The sequence below is a fragment of the Cucumis melo genome, chromosome 4, assembly GCF_025177605.1.
Source record: "Cucumis melo cultivar AY chromosome 4, USDA_Cmelo_AY_1.0, whole genome shotgun sequence".
In the NCBI taxonomy this organism is placed as follows: Eukaryota; Viridiplantae; Streptophyta; class Magnoliopsida; order Cucurbitales; family Cucurbitaceae; genus Cucumis; species Cucumis melo.
The window spans coordinates 12,213,936-12,237,331 of record NC_066860.1 but is presented as its reverse complement, the minus strand read 5'-3'; the positions used below and the strand labels follow the sequence as shown (position 1 = coordinate 12,237,331).

The 23,396-nt window shown below is 32.6% G+C and overlaps 1 long non-coding RNA gene across 19 annotated transcripts; it reads left to right on the top strand.

Annotated features, from left to right (window-relative positions):
- The first annotated feature begins 5,653 nt into the window (after positions 1-5,653).
- On the top strand, positions 5,654-14,590 carry LOC127148794 (uncharacterized). Of its 19 annotated transcripts, none has more exons than XR_007819900.1 (11): positions 5,654-5,863; positions 7,617-7,778; positions 7,866-7,984; positions 8,165-8,251; positions 9,424-9,462; positions 9,607-9,713; positions 10,024-10,093; positions 10,584-10,666; positions 10,999-11,095; positions 13,179-14,121; positions 14,268-14,590. It is a non-coding gene; the product is annotated as an uncharacterized LOC127148794 (long non-coding RNA). The 19 variants fall into 19 exon arrangements; XR_007819905.1 differs by having other exon boundaries at positions 5,654-7,044; XR_007819912.1 differs by having other exon boundaries at positions 5,654-7,778; positions 13,179-13,703; positions 14,268-14,322; positions 14,414-14,590.
- Positions 14,591-23,396: the final 8,806 nt, after the last annotated feature.

Here is a 23,396-nt window from a genome sequence, read left to right as displayed (position 1 = left end):
ATCTAGCCTTGTTGTTTCAAGTTTAATGTACATATCAACTGCATATTGTTCGAACAATCTTCCAACCAAAAGAATAATTTGTGGGGTTGGCTTTATTTGAAACTTGAAACAATAGTACTCTCTACACAATAAATTCTTTTATGTTCTTTCTTCAATATACCTAACAATCAATTATGTTATAAAGTTAAAATATGGAACGACTTTACAAAATAATATATATATATACAGAGAGAGAGGGAGAAAGTATGGTACCTTGACATTCTTGATGAATGATTTCGTTTGGTTGTTCAATTGTTTGAGTTTCTTGGATATAATAATTCAGCACATTTGAATGGAGAGTTTTAGTTCGATTAGTGCATCTATCTATTTCTTGATATATGCCACCCAAGTTCTCCTTTTGGGAATAACAATGGATATTGTAGCAAGTCATAACAACTAAAATAATGTTTTATTCTATGTCAACTTCGAGAATGTGCATGGACTATAATCTCTCTCAAATGGCACATTCTCTTTGTTTCCTTCGATCCATATTGCCAAAACTTGATCAGACTCGTTGATTAACCTTCACATTACTTGCAATATGTATAAGAATGTCTTCGAATGAATTAATGTGTTTCGAAGATATAAACATTTGAGCGTACGAGTTATTTTGGAGGGCATTTATTAACTTCTTTGTAATTGACTCATCTAAATCTTCATCTTGAAGTGTCTTCATTTTATTTTGCACTTCATTTTCTGTATCATAAAAATATAACTGAAAGTATCTAGGACGATCCTCCGGTAGAATTGTTGGGAGATCATGGTATATTTGTCTTGGACTCTGAATGTGTAAACCCCTTTTCTTGATGAAGCTAAGTTTTTGTCCAAATTAACTCCAAAAGAAGTGAAGAAAAAATACTATTGTATGTCCTTTATATTCTTTTTAAAATTGAGTCGCTTCTCAAGTTGAGATGTAAATAAATCCAACAATTCATTAGAATATTTGCTATATAAAATTTTTTTAATTTCTCCATTATGGCAACATAAATATTGGTGTCTCAAATTCAAAGTGTTTGCAAAGTGTTTGGCATTGCAAAATGCACATGGAGGCATTGATTTGAGTTCATGAATAACATGTTCCTCATGTGAAATTTTATCTATTATAAACTATGAAACATTGTTCTTTTATTTCATATACTATAAATTTAAAATATGAGTAAGTGATGTTTTAAAGTGTAGCACTTGTTGTAGCTATGTGTGTTGTCCTTGTTAAGAATTTCTTTTTTATTTGTTCTCTCTCTTGTGCTATCTTGTTTGCATGTGCATACTTTTTTCTATTTAAGTTATTTTTTGTTTTCCTATGAATACAAATGGTAAACATGATATCTTAAATAAATTAGTGTAATAAATGAGAGTCTTACTTTTGTTAATAATATAACATAAGATAGTGACTAATATATAATATTTTTTCATCAAATACCATAAAGTATATTATTATATATAAATAGTTAAATAATTTGAGACAAAAATCCTTTCATTTACAACTAATTTGATTGATAATCAAGAAAAAATGAATAATAAAAGCTCAAGTGTTTACCTTTTGAAGCTGAAGCTTGCCTTTATATGTTATCTATTGAAACTTTCCTCTAGCATCAAACTTCCACCGCAATAATAATAAAAAAAAATGGGGTCTTTCTAAAAATATAAAAAAGCGACAAAATATTTGTACGGTATAGAACAATTCTGGAAATATAAAAAGTCTAGAGGCCCACCGTGTAAAATACCAAAAATACCTCATCAACTACGCCATTAACAACACGAGCATAATATATTTGCGATCGTTTAGATTTGGCTATTGTTTGGTATACGATTGTTCAGATATGGTTACAATTTATTTTTTAATTCTATCATTTAATTTTGTTACACGATTGTTTAATTTGGTTACACGATCGTTTAGATTTAATCGTTTAGATTTGGGGACCAAAATCTAAACGATTTTTTTTCAAAACTTGGTACACGATCATTTAGATTTGGCTAAACGAATTTTTTAAATTCTTTTACTACACGATCGTTTATTTTTTGTATACGATCGTTTAGATTTGTTTACACGATCGTTTAGATTTAGCTAAACGATTTTTTTTAATTCTTTTGCTTCAAGATCGTTTATTTTTTTTATACGATCATTTAGATTTTGTCTACATGATCATTTAGATTTGGCTAAATGATTTTTTTAATTCAATCTAAATATAATGGAAAGAAATCACAGCAAAAAAAAAAAGAAGAAGAAGAAGAAAGACGAAGAAAATATTAAACGATGTAAAAAAGAATCAAAAAAGAAGAAAAGACATCGAAAGAAATCGCAAAATCAGAAAAGAAGAAAGATGATGGAAAGAGATCGCAGTGAAAAAAAAAAAGAAGAAAGACGATGGAAAAATTTAACGATATAAAAAAAGAATGGAAAAATAAGAAAGACTATGGAAAATAATCACAGAAAAAAAGAGAGGAAAAGAAGAAAGAATCGTATGAGGAAGAATATGAAAGAAATCAGAAGAGGAAGAAGACGATTTCATCGCGAGGAAGAGAAAAAGATGGAAGAGCAAACCTGGAATATTTAAAAACTGGCTAACTTTATGGGCTTTATTACACGGGTTGTACATAGTTTGGTATTTTGTTACATATATGTAAGTTTCTCCAAAAAAAAAAAACTACCATTAGTTATTTGTAAAGGAAACTTTCCTAAATATAACAAATTATTAAAATATTTACGGCCCGTGTAATTCCCCGTAAAGTTAGCCATTTTTTAAATATTTCAAGTTTATCATTCCATCTTTATCTCGTCTCTGCTCTCTACTCTTCGTGATTTCTTCCATTTTTTTAATTTTTAGATTTGGGTAACCAAATCTATTTCTTTGTTATTTTTTTTATCGTCTTCGTCTGTACTATTTGCGATTTCTTTCTTTCTTTTTTTTTTTTAGATTTGGGTAACCAAATCTATTTCTTTTTATAGTCTTTCTTGTTTTTCTCTCTTTTTTTATATGTCTTTCTTCTTTTTCTTTTTTACGTTTAGATTAGGTAATCAAATCTGATTGTGTATAAGAATACTGAAAAAAATAGTTTACACCAAATTTTGAAAAAAAAAATTGTTTAGATTTGGCTCCAAATCTAAACGATTGTGTAGCCAAATCTAAACAATCGTATACCAAATTAAAAAAAAAAATCTTTTAGATTTGGAACCCTAAATCTAAACGATCGTGTAGCCAAATCTAAACGATCGTATACCAAATTTTGATAAAAAATGGTTTAGATTTAAGGTAGCCAGATCTAAACGACCGTATAACCCAATTAATTAAACGATCGTGTACCAAACAATAGTCAAATCTAAATGATCGTGTACCAAATATCACTACAAGAGACGGGGGTACTCCCGACGCCAAAAAAACGTCGGCGAAAATGAAAAGTACGTCGGAAAAGGATATCCTAAAACAATTTTCCTAAAAAAACCCTAAAACATAACTTTAAATTACACAAATTTTAATTTTCCACTTATCTAAAGTGGCAAACGGCGGCGAAATGACAGCGGAACGGCGGCGGAACGGTTCAATCTCCTCTCGGCTTCGACGATCTCTTCCTCTCTTTTTCCCTCTCTTCCTCTCTTTTTTCCTCTCCTTTTCAGTTCTGTAAAATACAGAACTGAAACTATTAAAAAGGGGATTTCCCGACGCAGTGTCGCGACGTCGAGAAATCCCTAAGAAGGCGTCGGGAAAAAGGAAATTCTCGACGCTCATTAAACGATTTTCTTGACGTCGCACAGTGCGTTGGAAAAACTCCCTACGTCGCACTGTGCACGGCGTCGGTAATAATATGTTTTTTAAAATTAATTTGGCCTTTTCCCGACGTCGCATGGCCAACGTCTGTTTAATGCGTCGGGAAATTTTTTTTCCCGACGCAGTCTCGATAGCGTCGGGAATACCCTTTTTCCGGACGTTCTTTATGCTGACATCTTTTTTGGCATCGGGAATGCTCCGTTTTCTTGTAGTGTATATTATGCGCATTGTTGATGGGACACTGTTGGTATTTTACACGTTCGGTCTCTAGGCATTTTCCATTTTCGAAATTGTTCTATATAATATAAATACTTTTCCGCTTTTTTATATTTTTTAAAAGATCCCTATTTGTAAAGGTAATATATATAAGTTAAGAGCCAATAATGCATTGGTGTTTATTTCTTTCTTTCTAACTTTGTTTTCTTTTAGCATCTTTTAAGGTTATTTATTTGTTGTAAACATATAAAAGCTTATCTAATGCTTGAATACCGTAGATTTATTTTAAAATATATTAAAAAATTAATATAATTAGTTATACACTAAAATTATTTTAAATCTTAATTTCAATAAAATAATTATAAATCTTAATTTCAATAAAATAGTATATGAAATCTTGCTAATTTTCTACATATTCAATGAAATTTAGAAATTAAATTAATAAATTTGTAACGTATTATACATTTTCAAATTATAGCATATTTAAAAAAAAAAAAAGAAAAAATAGCTAAGAAAGTCTAATAAATTTGTGAAATACTTTTCAAAATGAATTCATTTTATTTGTAAACCCTAGTTATAAACATCCCTAATTTGTGCATATGCATAGACCAATATAAAAATGATAAAAGACATTTTAAGAATATTTTTTTGTCATAAAAGAAATTCGTTGGGTCAATCTTATTTATAGAAAAGAAACATTCTTTTAACACCAACTACACCAATCAAGCACTATTAAAAAAAATTGTCAAATTAATCTCCATCTATAAAAATCGTATTGCAAATTTTGAAATTAAATTTCATCCATATTTGATTATGAAAATTAAATTTCTTAAATATGGTATGTTTCTAGAATATTTTAAAAACTTACTATATTTAATTTCCCTATCATATCTCTAATTTTTTTTTAAATATTGCATAATGATGAAATATAAAACAATTAAATTAGGGAGACAAATTTATATTTTCGTTGGTAACAAATTCATCTCCCTTAGGCTCTGTTATAACATTTATAACTTCGCCGTTGTGTATATATATCTAATATATATAAATTATAACCAACAAATCTACAAATTATCACACAAATTTCTAAATATCTAAATACAGTAATGTTAGTTAGAAAATTAAGAATATATTATGTACTCTTAACTTATTTATCCTTCAAAGGATCTAAATTCAATCCATTAACATAAAAACATAAAAAAATTCTCATGGTATATAAAGATATATATATATTTTTTATCATAAAAGAAATATACCATATATATTAATGGCTATATTTTCCTAAATCTAATAAAACACTAAATTATTTATGATCGTGTAACAAAGCCCATGAAGTTAGTCATTTTTTAAATATTCCAAATTTGCTCTTCCGTCTTTCTCCTCCTCTTCGCTCCGATTCACTATAAGAAAAACACCATATTATGACATTTTGGTTTCATCACAAATCGAAAGGAAGGAACAAATAACTGTCATCAAATGTCAAAAAGCGGATTTTTGGCAGGAAAAGATGGTAATTTTGGAATGTCCAAATATGACAGTTATTTTCTATCATAATATGTAAGAGCATTAAAACATTAATTAAATATTTTTATTAAAATAAAAAATAAAGAAAAGGCAAAATCCCTCACTTTCCTTCTTCAAAATCTCTCTCTTTCCTTCTTCACGCAGACTCCCCATTCCTTCTTGAAAATCCCTCCCCTCACGAACGACGCACGACAAAATCCCCAGCCTTAACCCCATTCTTCTCATCTCCACATCCTTTCTTCTTGGCGACGGAGACCCATGGCGAGGAGACCCATAGCGGCGGAGACCCACGACAAGGAGACCCATATCGTCACCGATGAGTTCTTGATCTTTCTTTTTTCATTTCTTCTCCCTTCGTTCCCCTGAGTATTTAACTTTCTGCTCTGTTTCTTGGGTTCCCATTCCCACTTTTTCAATTTAGTTCCACTTTGGAGATTTTGCTTTTTCATCCACACATTCTTTGTGGGGTTTGTTTATTTTAGAGATTCCTGATGTTTTTGTTTTGATGTTGTTATTTTTTATTTCATATGACTTCGTTTTGCATGATTTGGTTCTTCATTAATGAGATTTCTTTGGAGTATGTACGATTTCACTTCAAGATTTCATTATGTTTATATTTCGTTATGTTGATAGAAAGTTATGTTGGGGGATCTCAATGTAGTGGAACTTATATAAAATGTCCATGCCTATTCTATTACCATTTTGCTATGCTATTTGTCAAGTTTAAGTAGCTTCAAAGTTTAACTCATTGCATTTCAACAGTCCAAAAGAATAGCTAAAGAATAGCTAATGAACTAATATTCACGGAAGAAAAAGATATGCAGCTTACAATGTGTTTGATTCTTCAAAAGTATTGTAACTCAAAAACATATTTTAACTATTTTGTGATTCTTTAAAGGTATATTGATGATTTTGTGAAATATATTTTTGGCTATGTGATGAAGCATTTTTGTAGCTTACAATGTGTTTGATGAAATGCCTCAATGAAGCATTTGGTTAATTTTTAAATTCTAAAGAACAAACTTCATTCATGCTTGTCTCATTGTTCATTTTTTCGGTTCGTTATTGAAAGTCTGGTTATAAAACTGTCATTTTTAAGATTTTACGCAATGAACCTGAATGAAATTAAGTTTTTGGCAGTTGGTTTACCTGGCAGTAAGTTCTTTCGTTTAATGCGATGGTGACTTTTATAGATAAGAATCATATAAAATGTTTTCATGGGCAATGATTATGTACAATTAATTTCGTTTCTCCAAATGAAACATGGTGAACGAGTCCATGACTACTCTTGTATTGCGTTTAGTTGTTTTTTACAATGGCTGGATTTTTTTATATGGTGACAAATATCTATGGAATTTACGATTTTGTAGTAGAAGGGATGCACTAAAGGCCGTTGAGTCAACGAAAGAAGTAGCATCTAGTTTACTTAAGAAGAATTGGGGCCTGCATTTTGGTCTTTTAAGCCTTCATTTTATTAAACTTGCTTTTCTCTCTAGGAATGGTGAGATCCCCCACCATCATCACAAATTTATACAATCCTTGACCTTAAAACTCAATCTTTGACGGTTAGAAAGATATTATATATGGGCATTATGTTTAAACGACGGTCTGTTGCAACCATCTCTTTCATATTTTAGTATAATTTATGAGCAATTTTTGTCAAAGACTTATGATGATTATCACTACATATTTTTAGGTCTCAAGGTGAGTAAAATACAAGCTTAAGCTATACTTTTATTGCATTTGTTTGTGACATATTGGTTTGGTTTAATTCACTAAAAGATCATCAGGGACTTGATTAGAAATTTCTTTTAAATTAACCACTTGTATCCTAAATGATTGTTGTTTTTATTCTATCATTATTGTTTATGTGTTTCCTTAGCATATATCAATCAGATCCCCTGAGTAAAAGTCTATTAACATTGTTTATGTCTCTAACTACGTTTTTTACTTTTTTTTTTTTTTTGTTGGCAACAACAAAATGGGAGTGAAATCAAGTGAATGTATTGATTGATCTATGTAGATAATAACTGTTATTAATGTATTGAATTTGCAATTGTGTCATCTTCCCAGCGTGCGGGTTTCTAATGAGCTTGGACAAGGACATCCATTGGCAACCAAATATTTTGTCTATGTAACAATATTTTAGTCTTTCCTTCTTGGATTACTTTCCATGGTGATTATCTTAATCATGAAGGATCACTTTGCTGTCATTTACACAAGCAGTAATTTCAGGTGCCAAATCCACCATGTGTTTACAAGTCAGCAATAAGTTAATAAGATTCTCACTTTCTTCTTTAACTTTTCTCTGAGCTTTTTTAGGTGTTGCTATTGGAGTTGGTTAGCAAATGTTGGCCGCATGTATCAAATCTTGGCTCTTATTATGTTTTTGGTCTTCCCTTGGTTATTTTCTTGGTAATACGAAACATTTTGGAGTTCAGGTCAATAAATTTTCTTTCCCTTTTCTCCCAAATGAATACAAAACGATTAAAACACATAAATTGAAATGATGACTATGAGAGTCTTTTGGGAGTTTTCAACGATCTTAGATGGAGAGTAGATCTTATATATTATGCATGATCAACCATACCAAATGTAACATATATTCTTTATAATCACAGAGACTGTGGGGAGGCATGATCGGTGGACTTTATCTTCAAACCATTCTGCTTCTAATCACACTCTATAAAACAAATTGGATCCATGAGGTAAATCCTTAAAGTCATCAACCAAGTTCTTTCCTTCAGTTATATAGACATTGCGTTGTTTGTTTCTTTTCTATTTCTTCATAGTTCTTGTCTCCCATTTTCCTACTTATTAGTCTTATAAATTTCAAATCTTTGGTTTTCTTTCCCCCATTTTTTTACTGAACTTTCAAAATATTATACTCTTTTAATCATTTAACATCCATTCCATTTTGAACTTTATTGAAAGGGAATAATCAGGAATCTATATGTAATGAAGTGTTATATTACACGTTTAAAAGCTGAGAAATAATGTTCCACAAAATTTAGTGATAGTTTGAAGAATTAAAATTGAAAATTTTGTCCGATATTATATTAAATTTGTCTTTCCCTAAGTTTAAATTTGATCTCATCAAATTTCTAAACGAAATTAGTGCTAACACCGGTAACTAATACCTATTTTTTAGTTTTCTTACAAATTTGTACCTATCTTTTCAGTAAGACGTTATTATTTGTTTTTTTATTATTGTCTGTTTTTTTTTACTATGTTTGATACTATAATTTAGATATTGGGTATCTTTTGTAATGTTTTGAATTTTTTTTTCTAACCGATAGTTGAGAATTAAACTTTCAACCTTAGAGAGCTACATTTAGACGAATTTTTAGATATATATTCTCCATTGCTCAAGTTCAAATTTTATGTGTTATTTTTTTTTCTTTTTTGATTAAGTTAAAATTATGAGCATTATTGTAACTTTATTACGGATGTTCAACATAGGTCAAACATTTGAGTGATTATTAGAGTCTCAACCTATGGAGTGTGAAAATTTCTATCTCTCGAATTTCTTAGAGTTCTATTACATATAGTATATTTTATAATTCTTTTGTAATTCGATTGTGTAGGACAACTCAAGAAGATACCTTAATAGGACAACTCTTGTTTTGCTTCTATTTGCCACTATCTATGCACATTCAAAAAGTGAATTACATTATTGTCTTAGCTATTGTAGGTTGGTTAGAGGGTTCGTATTAAAATTAAAGTGCTTTGATTATATATGATGATTATATATGCATTACTGCCTAATTGGGCTGTAAGTCCCTTGTGATGTTTTTAAACCAGAATAATTTTTTAGTTCCTATTCTTGATTTTCCTTCCATGCCCCTCTAATGGCATCATTCTACTATCGGCAAGATAGGAAGCTTCTTAGGCTTATCTCTTCTCCAATCAATAAAAGGTAATTTCGTTCTTGATATCCATGTTCACTTCATTTTATGAGAGAAAGGATTGCTTGTTCTAATTTATTCAGATGTTTGCTTAATTTGAATATGCGAGCGAGTGATATGAATTCGATTCTGTTTGGTCTGTGTCTGTGTTGCAGAGTTGATGGAATTAGGGACAATCAGAAGGAGGAGTTTGTAGTTCCAACAGTTGATGAGGTTGTAGATATCCTGAAATCAGATTATGAGAATGCCTACTTTGTTACTGGTACCTTCATTTTCCACATTTTCCTTAGTCGATTCGTTGTTTTCCTTGATCATACTTTGATTTATGAGTTCTTCCTTTAGCCGCTAATTATTGACATTCTTTCATTTCTCTTATACACTTTTTTCTTGAAAGCTCGGTTTTTTCTATCCTTGTACATTCTTTCATTTCTCTTGTTGAAAGCTTAGTTTCATACCAAACGAAATATATAGATGTATGCGTGTATGAATGGGTGCTTATGTAACTGACGACATTAAATAAAAAATGAAGCTTTTTGGAAGTGTATTTTATGATGGGCTTATACTGAAAACAGGGATATTCACTTCTACAATTTATATTGATGATTGTCTTTTTGAAGATCCAACGAACCATCAGATTTCGAGGTATTAATAATCACAGAAACTTCTAATAACTTAATCATATCATCACAATGGTGACCCTATTTTCACCTTTTATGTTTTAAAATGCCCAAGATTACATCAACTCAAAATTAAAAGGCATAAATTGTTTCTTATCGATGAATCACTTGAAACAGCAGAACTGAATTGAATATTAGATTGAAAAACTCTTTTGATCACTTTCATATAAATAATTATTTATCCTCTAAGCTTTAAAACATGACCACTTAATCTTTGTACTTTCAAACTTGTAGCAACTTTTACTATGGTCTTTAGCATGTAGTTACTTTTTCCTTGTATTTTCAAATTTAATTTCATCCATATTGTGAAAAATCTCGTAAAAATGAAATGTCAAATGTTATTATGAAATGAATTAGTTTTGTAGTTTGAAAACACATGTTACTTTTGATTACATACTTCATTTTAGTAATATTTTCAAACATTAAAGTTGCTTTATGGACTTTTAACCCTATAGGCAAGGAGCTCTATTCACGGAACTTAAAGTTACTTATTCCCTTTTTTTACTGTCCATCGATCTAATTACAAACAATTAATAAGGTAATTTGATCTTGTGATTTAATCCTTCTTTTGACTTAGATTGATGAGTGAATGAATTAATGGACTAAGTTAATACCTTTTTTGGCCTTTTGGCTAAGATCAATAGCAAATGCATGCTGCTGGGATTGGATTGGGAACAAATTTTCTACTGTTTTTCTTTTGCTATCTTGGGGGACAAACTTTTATTGAAAATTTTGGTAAATTTAGGATGTGTATGGCTGCTATGAAAGGGGACGAGTGAGTAATGAGTACTTCATGGATAAAATGATCGGTCTTTACAAAGAAAGTAAATTTTAGACTTTTACTGATTTTCATGATATACATGACTACAGAGTAACAAACTGGAGTTGAATTTGTGCCGGCAGCCTGGAAACTAAGATAGTTAACTACAATCTTTTGAATTACTTGTGTAACGCCCCGAAGATCGAGGTAAAATTTTAGTATTTTATGTGAATTTTTCGGGAATTTAGGATTTTTTTTTAAGCGATAAAATAATAATATAATATTTATTTATATTATTATCATTAGGTAATTTATCATTTTATTTTAATATTAATAATTTTATTTATTATTTCTTATTTATTTAAAATACAAATATTATTATTTAATAATTAATTATTTAATAGTAATATTTTAATATAAACTTTAATTAATTTCATTTAATATATTATTATTATATTAATATTTTATTATTAATAATTATTATTATTATTTAATTTATATATATATATATATATTTTTTAAAAAAAAAAAAGAGAAAGAAGAAACCCTAAGCAAGCCGCGCCCCCCCTCTTCCTTCCTCACCCGACCGTCTCCCGACAGCATCTCCGCCTTCTTCCAACGACACGGTCGCCCCATTTCGTTTCTCCTTCTTTTCCGACGGCACTAGCACGACCGTCTCCATCTCCGTTGGTATCCATCTCTCAACGGCATAGAACAGCCATCGCGACCGCCCCCTTTCCGATCCACCTCCCTGTCTCACGCAACCACAGATCTGTCGGCCGTCTCTGTCTCTACCGTAAGTTACATTCCTTCTTTTGTATGCCGTCCGGTGCAGCCCAAAAGATTCAGGCTAAATCGCAGATAGTCGCCGCCGTCGCCGTGTGAGTTTTCATCTGTCGTCGCGAGCAGCCAAGACTAGCCGTTCGCGTGTGCGCCGGGTACTTCGAGCAAGTCGTGAACCGCAAGCTGAGTCAAACCGCGAGCCAAAAACTGAGCCGAGCCGCGAGTTGAACCGAGCCGCGAGCTAAGCCGAGCCGAGCCGCGAGCCGAGTGAGCCGAGCCGCGAGCCGAGTGAGCCGAGCCGCGAGCCGAGTGAGCCGAGCCGCGAGCCGAGTGAGCCGAGCCGCGAGCCGAGTGAGCCGAGCCGCGAGCCGAGTTGAGCCGAGCCACAAGCCGAGCCGAGCCGAGGCCAAGCCGAGCCGAGCCGAGCCGAGCCGAACGCCTTCAAGCCGAGCCGAGCTCCTTGTTTCACCAAGCCACCTAAGCCTTCCTTCCTCCGCTCCGGGTCACGGTGAGTCTTCGGTAGTACAAAGTTGACGCTTGAGTTCTCGGGTCTCGCAGTAGGCTTGTTTGGAGATAGCTTTCCTTTCCTTGGGTGGATCTGTTGAGCGTGGGTTCGATCGAGGGGCATAACCGAGTATCAGGTAAGGGTTTTCCTACTACTGGACCTCGGGTCGAGGCCGGAAACGTAGTAATCCACAGGGGATTACCCGTTAGTGATTATACTGGATAAGTGTATCTATGTTGACTGTTAAGCACTGTTATTATGTTTCTGTCTGATGTAACGGAACCGCAACCGCTAATTGTAGATTGAAATTTTAGATTGATGGATGTTGATCATGGGATTAGACGGGGAAGGACAGTGAGTTCAGTTGGTTATTTAGCTGTTTGAGACTTGGGGCTCTTCCATAATGGTATACGAATAGTTGACGCGTATAGCAACTGAGGGTGTAATGGTTTAAGCTTATACTACCTGGCCAGTAAAGCCCTTAGGGGAAATGTAAATGATTGATGATTGGGGTATGACTGTGGTAGACGATTGAGTATAGACCGAGGGGTAACGGTTAGCTTCATCTATGGGGTAGTGTGCCTTACTTATATGTGCATCCTTCGGGAGCACTAGACTGATGTGTGCATCCTTCGGGAGCACTAGACCGATGTGTGCATCCTCCGGGAGCACTAGACTGATATGTGCGTCCTTCGGGAGCACTAGACTGATGTGTGCATCCTCCGGGAGCACTAGACTGATATGTGCATCCTTCGGGAGCACTAGACTGATGTGTGCATCCTTCGGGAGCACTAGACTGATGTGTGCATCCTTCGGGAGCACTAGACTGAGATGTGCATCCTTCGAGAGCACTAGACTGATATGTGCGTCCTACGGGACCACTAGACTGTTATGTAGGGTACCCCCGAATAGGAAGTTAACTGTTGTCCCCTAACGGGCCCAGTAGTGGGTCCCTTACTGGGTATGTTTATACTCACCCTTTTCTCTTTTTAAACTTTTCAGGTAAGGGCACAGCGAGGGGCAGACCGACGAGAGGCAGGAAGGACGCGTGAAGGCCATATGGACGCGTCTGGTTTTCTTATCGCTTCCGCTATGTATTTTGTCAGAATATTTGACTTGTGCTTTTGGAACTGTTGACTTGAGTTTTTGTTTGAGACTTTTTATGATTGAATTTAAAATAGGGCCCGAAACTGTCTTTTTGTAATGTTTCTAATGCTTTTAATGAATCGTAACTGGTCCGTTTTAAATTTTATGTTGAATGGTCGAGTTTTGGTATTTGGTAGTGACCTCAGCTTAGTCCGGAAAGTTGGGTCGTTACAACTTGTGGCTTTGGAGTGTTAGGATCCTTTCGGGAGAAGACTTGTACTTCTTTTGATTTCCATGATATACTTGCTTTCGTGTTTCATGATATACTTGATTTTCAGGTGCGCAGTCTTTCAAGGACTTTATGGAATAGGTTTTTTTGTTTTTGTTTGTTCTTCAGGTGTGCAATCTGTGAAAATTGAGATTGATGGTAACAAACTGGTGGTATTTTACTTCTACTAAATCTTTTACTCATGTTATAAGTTGTGTTTGCTCAGTGTTTGGAAATTCTTGTGAGTTTAAAACTTCATTTTAGGAATGTATTTATGCATCACATGGTTTGTAAGGATTGAGTGGATTATAGAAACTAGAACACAATGGCTGTGGTTTATAGAAGTTGACATTCCACATTGATGGGCTTGTTGCATTGTATAAACGTGAGGAAAGATTTTTCTTTTCTCCCTCGATCTAACTTTAGAGGTTTACCGAGCCCATAGAGACCAACAGAGGTGATATTGTTTGCTAACTTGTGTATATTGTTCACTATTTTAGAAGGCGAGGGATGAATGGTTGGACGTCCCTCAGAGGTGTGCTGCTAAGTATAACAGGGCTTAGTGAGATTCAGTGGGCAGCATTTATTCTAGTATGTGCTATGTTGTTCAAGTGATTTGTGTATGTGTTACGTTGTTGAAGTGTGTTGTTGAAGTGAATGTGCTATGTTGTTGAAGTGAATGTGTTGTGTTGATGCATAGTGTCATATTCTAAATTTTTTTTTTCTTTTCTTACTAGGTTTTGCAAGAATCCATTGGAGCAGTGATTCCACATGTGCGGCAATTCATTGATTGTAGGTTTGGTAGCAAAATTTTGGTTCAAATGTACTTATTTAATAGCTTTTTAAATACCAAAATGTATATATTCATTGCTTCATTGTACAGAGAGGGAGAGGGAGAGAAAAAGAAGGGAATGAAAGAAGGAGAGATAAAAACACATCAACCAAGAAAGAGGAATGAAAAAGAAGATTATTTTTGTTATTAGTTTGAAAATAACAATAATTTTGTAAATACATTTTCTAACTGTATTATTTATATCATTTATCCGCTTTGATATTTCAATAGTTATATTTCCTTTAGTTTAATAAAATTACTTGCATTAAGAATAATCCTCGAAAAGCCTGGCATTAGTTTGACTAGCATGGTACTTGTATTAAACTCAAGTTTGAGACGTTTGAAGTTGAAAGTTTGGCATTTTGATTCTATATATATTTTAGAAAATAAAAAATGTTAAAAACAAAATAAAGAGACATTTTCATATTATAGTACGTAAAATAAACTAAAATATTTACATAATATAATAAAATTTTCGATTCTATCCATGATAGATACTAATATAAATATTGACAAACTTTCTATTAGTATCTATGAAGAATGTTGATAGAATATGATAGAAGAAACCTATTGGTATTTATAATTAATTTTTGTCCGGATGTTATGAAAATGGGTTCCAAATTTTTAAGGTGATTTTTCTTGTTGATAAAGAATTTTCCAACATACTTTTTCATTGTCTCGACACAAGCTCGCATTAAAAATTTAAAAGTAAAGCTACTGTTGGCCAGTGGAATGCACAAAATTTGTATATCGAAATGATACACAGAAATAATTAGACAATCAGAAAAGTTTCCGAGGCGCACGAAAGAGGTATTAAATTCATCGGTCTAACTCCAATAATTTGTATCTTGTCTTTACTTTATATTTGAAGTTAACGAAGAATCAGAGTGAGGATACTTTTAAACACTAAGGTAAGTTAATTAAAAAGTAGAAAACAATCAAATTGACTATACTAATTGATTTTCCAACCAGTACAACGATCGGTTAAAGGTCCTTGATTAAGTCAGATTTGGTCGATCGATTCGATATTTTGCGACATGATCTGTTATAACTTAGGGGATTTCATTTATACATTGAAGTATTTCGAGAATGAGTTAGATGTTTGGTGACAAAAAAAATAGTTGAAAATAAAAGCAAAAACACAGGAAAAGAGATAAGAAGGCATACATGTATCATGTAATCATAAACATTAACTTTATTTTTTAGTATATTCTATAAAATTCCAAAGGAATTCTTATACATGTGTTTCTAATTAATTCAACCAAGAATAATCAGATGATCATCACTGATTTGTTTTCTTAAAATTAGCACTTTATTTCTTGAGATCTCCTCTTTTGATCTCTTCAAATTTGGAATCATTCAATCTAAGTTGTTTTTGGTTTCAAATATTCTACAAAGACATATTTGAATGTCAGAACAAAAGCAATTAGGATCTTTACAGTCAATATCACTGAGGCAATGGGTTCCTGCCAAAAAGCTTCCCTTTGATGCCAATGGTTTGCTTTCAACTGCAATAGCATTTAAACATAGCATCATTATTCCAAAATTTGTGCCATATCTCATTTACATCAAAACTTCAAAGAGAGATTACACAAAGAAAGGGCAATTTGGAAAAATCTACCTCTAAAGAATTATAGTAGTTGTAATTATACATTTAACCTCTCATTTTAAAAATTAAGCCCTCAAATTTATATTAGTAACATAATTGAATGGGTTTGTATATTCAAATTATTCAAATTTTATTATTTCCAAGTAACATTTCTATAGTTACCTAGTAAAATTTATGATCCAATATTAACATTTTTAGGAGTTTGAGTTCCAAGTTTTAAAATTAAAAGTTTGAGGGAGGAATTGCAAGTATGATCATATTTCATGGATGATCTTTCCATCATCGTTTAATAAAGATTGAGGGGGAAAAAGAAAGAAAAAGAACTTAAAATTTTACCAAAGCTATTCATAGCCAACAGCAGCATGACAAGAACGAGAGCCAACTTGACAGTACTGCTTGATTTCTCTGCCATAATAATTTCCTTTGTATTATTATAAACTTGTAAATGGTTTTTGGCAAGATTAGATTGTTAGTTTGTTTCTCGTCCATCCGTTATATAAGCCTTGGGGCATTTAAGTTACTTTACTAATCTTAGCATATATAACTTGTAAATGCATATGCAAATTTTAATGTACGATTTTGTATTACTATGAAAAGTAGAAATAATTAGTCTGTGCAAATCTTGGATTTATAGCCAAATAACGTTAAGGATTTGGGACACATTAAATTAGTGAACTAATGTACCATATATACCCTCAAGTGGGCATCTTAAAGATAGATATGCAAATTTTAATATTTTATATTGTTTGGAAATGTTACGGTTACGAAAATAATAACGTTAATCAAATTCTTTTAGTAGATATTTGAAAATGTTACGGAAATAATAACGTTCATTAAATTCTTTTAGTAGAGATCTGGAAATGTTACGGTTACGAAAATAATAACGTTAATTAAATTCTTTTAGTAGAGATCTAGAGATCTCTGGCCGATGTATATGTTAGTTGAATAATCCTGAGATTGACGAGTTAATCAATACATTAATCAAAATTTGCTTGAATATAATATAATTAATATTCAAACAAACTGTATTTTTATTAATATATATGATTGATTAAAATGAACCAAGTTTTTAATATAGAAGTGAAAAAAATGTCTGCAAAATGATCAGGTTCACTTGCAAAAATGACAACATAAAATCAAAAGGCTTCTTGCATCTCTAGCAAAATAAGGTTAAAATATTGCAAAAATAGAAAAACTTAAAACTAATTACAACTATAGCAAATATACCTTTAGCTCATGTAAAAGGTACAAAAACCCTTAAAGACACCAAAATACGCTTTAGGCCCAAATTTCCTAGTTTTTGAAGTTGATCGACTTCACTACTATCACTTAGAATTTATTGTATCATTGATAGAGATATATCATGAATCGACTACTTCTATAAATGGCTATCAGTAATAAACTTTTCTTTTTAAGAAAAACTAATTGCAAATATAACAAAATTTGCCTCTAACCTTTTAGCCTATCTAAATATGTACAAAAACTCATTGAAGACGTGAAATTTTCACTTTTTGAAGTCTATCATTGATAGTCTTGATAACAATCTATCATCTATATATTTATTTTATAGAAATCTATCATTGATACCATAGTATCCTCATTAATATTTTTGTATCATAAAATTCTGCTAACTTGTAGAAATACAAGTTATTATGGCATTTTAGGAAGAACAATGGAGCACAAATGAAAGGTAAATGTGTTAAAACGCATAGCTTCTATCACCAATTCATAATTATTATATCATAAGTCTTCATGCCTGTTTTACCCTATTTCGAGGGTTTTATCCAGGATTAATTTTAGATAAAAGAAGACAGTGAATCACAAAGGAGCGTGTACAAAGACTATGTGAAAGGCCTTGTCTGGCGAAACATCTCTTGGCGAAGAACAATATCATCGCACGAGAAAGGTTCACTAGAAGAAAATAATGTTATTTGAAATTAATGTAACTTGACAAAGGTTGCAATAGGCGCTAACATGATCAGAAGAATAGAAGTTTTCTGTCAAAAGTCGAAAGTTGCCTATAAAAGGACTCCATCACTACCAAGTGAAACATCCAGCCTGAATGGGCCAAACCCTAGAGAGTGGACGAAAAGGACTAGCCTTTTCGTCGTCTGTAAGAGTTTCCTTCTTCTTCTCTAGTCAGTCTGTAAGTGAGAGTTTAGAGAAACAGTAGCGAAGATCCTGCTATTTTCGTTGTAATATTCATTCTTGTATTGTATTTTGTTCGCATTCTAATATTTGTTCTCTTTCACTTTCCGCTTGTATATTTCGATGTAATGTATATTGTTTACATTATACAGTGGCCTAAGGCCTACATTCCTTAATACATTACCCATGTATCCACTTTCAATCCAACATTCCTTAATTTTTCATCAGCTAATGTGTTATGCGTAGTTTAGGTTTGTGATATGTTCTTGATTAAGTAGTTTAACATATAAGGTATATCGCGTTAATTGAGCTATAATCATTGCATGACTAGCGCTTGTCATAAACTACTCGAGAAAGAGTAAAAAGCAAGGACATGGCTAACGCGCGCAAGGAGGAGTTTGGAGAAAAACTCCACCTTGGCGAGATAACTTCCATCATTTGTGTTCCGAAAGGTGGGTACTTAGGGCTAACGCGAGCAAGTGTGGGTACTTGGACCTGAGAGGTTATCACCCTTAAAATAGATGTACTATAAGCCTTATAAGCAACAACTCCTAGATATATATCGCTTAATGAAGCTTAGTCATTTGCATCTCAAGAGGTGAACAAGTGTGGCATTTAAGGCATTAAGAGGTGCATGCCTTAATCAAAAGCTCATGAACTGATCTCTATCGCATCATGGCTTGTCCCGTAATTTAATCGTTTGCAATGCAGAGATATTCCTTCACTCTTTCTTAATATAACTTAGTTCACATTTCCATCTTCTCACTATTCTTACCATATTTTACAAATTCTCTAGTGTAGATAGTAATTTAACATAGACACACTTTTCTTTATACTGCATAGATATCTTATACTGCCTAGATGAAAGAGTAAGCCTTAGAAATAAGCTATGATATCAATTCCCTATGTTTGACCTTAGATTACCCAAGAAACCTATTGTTTCGCTTTACACTTAGACAAGCTAGTAATAGGAAAATTTTTACTCAATGAGGATTTAGTAGCTACACGAGGAGCAGAGACATATAGTGAGCATCTCGTATGCAATGGCCATGACTTGCCGCATAAAGAAAATATATATTTATAAACTAGAATTCACACCAAATCTACATCACTTAGTTCAAATCTTCTTCAAGTTTTTGGTACCGTTGCCAAGGAATTGATTTTTTAAAGACAAAGATAAGATTTTACTTTGATTTTAGGGAAAACACTTAATTCTGGTGAATTGCATTCAGCCAAAGATAGCGTGAAGAGGTACCAGAGTAATCAATGATTCCTGGACTTGCCCCAAAGGGTGAGTGTATCTTTCGACAAGCGACAAGAGGAATCTTAGTTGATGCGGTTAAACACAAATGAAGCTGAGAACCTCAAATACCTAAAATCACAAATGTTTAATTTGTCGAAGAAAAGAACTTTTACTAAGGCGCAAAAGAAAGTGTCCACGCGATAAGTTTAGTGAGACATTTGCCCTAACTGACTACGCGGCGAAAGGACCAAAAGATTATTTGCACAAACCTAAACTCAAGATTATTTGACCAAAAGATATTTGTCTTTGATCATTGCAGTGAGCGATCGTGAGCAGAGACTTATTGTGATGAACAATCATGTAGCATGGAGTCATATAACAAATGATCAAAGACGTTCAAGAAAAAACAACGTGGTTATGATGGCTATGCGGAGCACTACGCAATGAGATCTCGATTGTCCTTGCCAAAGAACCTAAATGCGCGGATGCTTTTGTAACGTATAACTTCCCCTATCTTCATTACAAATTGCTTCAATAATTTAGTATTTATTATTCATGGTATATAGCTTACTTGTAATTATTTTATAGTTTTAGTTTGTAACTTTTTATTTCTAGAAATGTTTTTACAAGTTAGGAAGTGCGAGTTCTATGCGAGATGGGTTTTGCGCCATGAGACTGCTATGCAAGACGAGTTTCATAGCAAAATGCCTTAGGCGTTATAACTTCTTCGCAAAGCTTGTCGAGTAGAGGAAAAGTCGTAATCATTAGGATTTCAAGGAATGTCAAATGTCGCCTTTTAAATTTCAAATTAAGAACAATTATTAGGCCGTGCATCGAGAACCCAAGCGTCTATGCCAGATCACCGCTTTGAATTTAAAACGCACGATGATAAATGCGTGGTAACATAATCCTAACCACGATTTAGCTCATCTATATAAACCTTTATTAAACCCTAAGTTTAACTTTTTCTCTGCACGAATTTTCTCAAGAACTCAAACGCTCTCCAAGCTAGTTTTCCAATCATCTTCTCCCGCGACCCAAGTAATCTCTCCTTTCCCTTACCTTTTTTTTTCGTTCATTTTCTTTACTATTACCAAGTGGCCAAAAACAAAACCCATGGAAAAATCTCTGAAGAAGGATATCGAAATAGTGTGTTCCAACTGTTCTATGTCGAAACAAGCACATCCAAACCCATTAATCCATGATGCTGAAGGATCTAGTTCAAACCAAAGGTTTGAATCTGATGGAAAACATTAAACATGTGCAATGGATAAACAGATCAAAAAAATTACTCTAATTGCATCTAAACTAATTTAGAGATTAACATGCATAATCTACTATAATTAAACAAAATTAAGGATTATCGAAAAATTCACATTCAGAGCCTCTTGATCCTTGATGCATGTCTCTTCACGAACATGAACTCGGGATCACCACTAGAGTTGACCCGCTACTTTTCGAACTTAGAACTGGTTGTGGGACCCATAAGGTGGAAGAAATAAAAGAAGAATTGATGAAAAAAAAGAGTTGGAATTAGAAGGAAGAAACCAAATTTTGGTTAATAGAGAGAGGTGAAAAAGAATTTTTGGAAAAAATGAATAATTTCTAAAAATTATTAAAAAGCTTTTGAAAATAATTTTTCAAACCAATTTTATCAAACCATTATATGCAAAATGTATGAAATAACTTCGCCAAAGATCAACACCTCATTCTCCACTTAATCTTTATGAGCTATGTGTTTACATCCTACATAACACTCGTCACACTAAGTTTAATCCAACAGCAATATGGTCATTTGACTAATTAAGTCAATGTCAAACTTTGACTTTTCAAGTCAAAAGTTATCATTTTCACTTTTTACTATTTTATCTATCTTGATTAATTTTGACCTCCCGAGCATGAATCTACATTCATTTTTTATGAAATTCAAATCACATTTGAACATTCGGTCAAATTTTGACTTTTCAAAGTCAAAAGTCAACTTTTTGACTTTTTACTACTTTGACCATTTTCATCAATTTCGAGCTTCCGAATATGAATATATATTCATATTTTTAATATTTAAATTACATTTAAACATAAAGCTCTATCTTAAACTTATTATTGACGACTATATTACATATATTCGTTAGTTTCTCTATCTTTACCTAATTCGAACAATTTAATTATTTCAACATATTGTTTTGAGTTAATTCCATTTGAGCTAGCAGGAGAACCTAATGGACCTATAGATCATGAGCTCTAATGATCCAAGATTAACTAGTTAAACCTTTTTAGACCGAGTTAATAAATATTCATTAACTAAAGGGTCATTCCACTAATGTCATGTATTTGCACTCCTCTCGCTATGGATATATTTTTGTCTATCTGATATAACCTTGATCAGTAAGTTAAATCATTTGCAGGTTGTTTGTAAATCTCAGTTGGGTCAAAATATCATTTTATCTCGAGACTACATCTTGTTCCTTAAATTCCATTGTTCCACTACTGAACAATTGGTTTTAGGTCCAACCTTTAAACTAAATTCCTCTCATCAGAGAGGGTGGGGCCCCTTAATCAAGACTTGGATTCAGTCCTTAAGAGAACAACCTATCTACTAACCCTAAAGCAGGTATGAGTAAATTTTATCTTGCACTCTATGTCTCTAGCCATCCATCCGATCTTACCTCAAAATTGGAGGCTTATTAGACTAGCGCTATTGAGCTGCCCTCACCTATGCAGATCTCAGGATAATCCTGTTCGTATAGAATTTCATAGTTAGTTCAGGATTAAGATTAAGTTATAACCTAGGTCATCAACAATCGAAATTGTCGGTTTTATATAGTCAACGATGTTATAACTGAAAAGTGACTATTTCATGGTTCCAGTCTTATGTAAACTCTTTATATAGGATGACCCTACTCCCATGTTTCTACATGAACAATTCAAGATCATATCGTTTGTATTAACTACAAAGCGAGTCACATCCATAGTGTTCCCATAATAAGGCGCCCAACTTTATTCTCACACTATAGACCGTTTGGGTTATATACTCAAACTTGATCAACTTTTATGTCTTTAGATAAAGTTGAAGTCTACACTAGAAGCCTTAAGATCTTAGTTTATTGGATTCAAGGTTATAGTATTCTATTTTCACTAATAAGTCTTCAATAACCACTTTATTGAATAGAATATAATGTAAACTACAAATTACGAGTTTTATGACAAAATTCCAATTAACTTCTACTTGGACTAAAACTCCTAGTGGGATAAAATAATGTTGAATTTAGCCATGAGAGAATTAGTAAGGCCCGCACCTAAATTAAGAACAAATAACTAAAATTTTGGTTAAAGTGTTTTGGAATTAGGCATTTGAAGTAAGAATAGGCGAGAAGAAGGACATGACCAAAGTAGTCCGAGAGGAAGGCTTTCAAAGTTTAAGCATTTCTATGCAATTAAGACATTACGCTAGGAGGGCTAGGCAAGAAGAAGTAAGGAAAGTTCTAAAAAATTTCCTAAGTTATGGGCCACATGCAAATATTAAGATTAAGCATGTTTAGGATAACTTTACACGTGCACCATTATAAGTTGTAGTTGGTAAAAGGACAAGAGTTTTAAGGGTCATTAAGCTCGGTTCAAAAGTAATATAAATAGAGGTTGGGAAGCGGACCATTAGTTGTTATTCTGCACAATTCAAGAGAAAATCAAAAGGAGCTGAAGTGCTACCAAAGAGCCTACACGAGAAGAGGAAGAAGAAGGATACTTTGGTTTGAGACTAAGTTCTAAGTGAGTGTTTTCTTTAAAGAATTTGACTGATTTTATGACGTCAAAGAGTTAAAAACCGACATTATTTGTTTTAGGTTATGACAATAATGTTTTTCTAAAAACTATAATATTTCTCTCTTAATATATATACAAAATGAAATCTTAATATTGTCTACCTTTATATATACAACTTGGCTCCAAACACAAAGAAAATGAGAAGTTTAACTATTAATTGGTCATCCTTTGCAAAAAAGAAAATACATTGAGAGAGCAATAACAAAAACTACAAC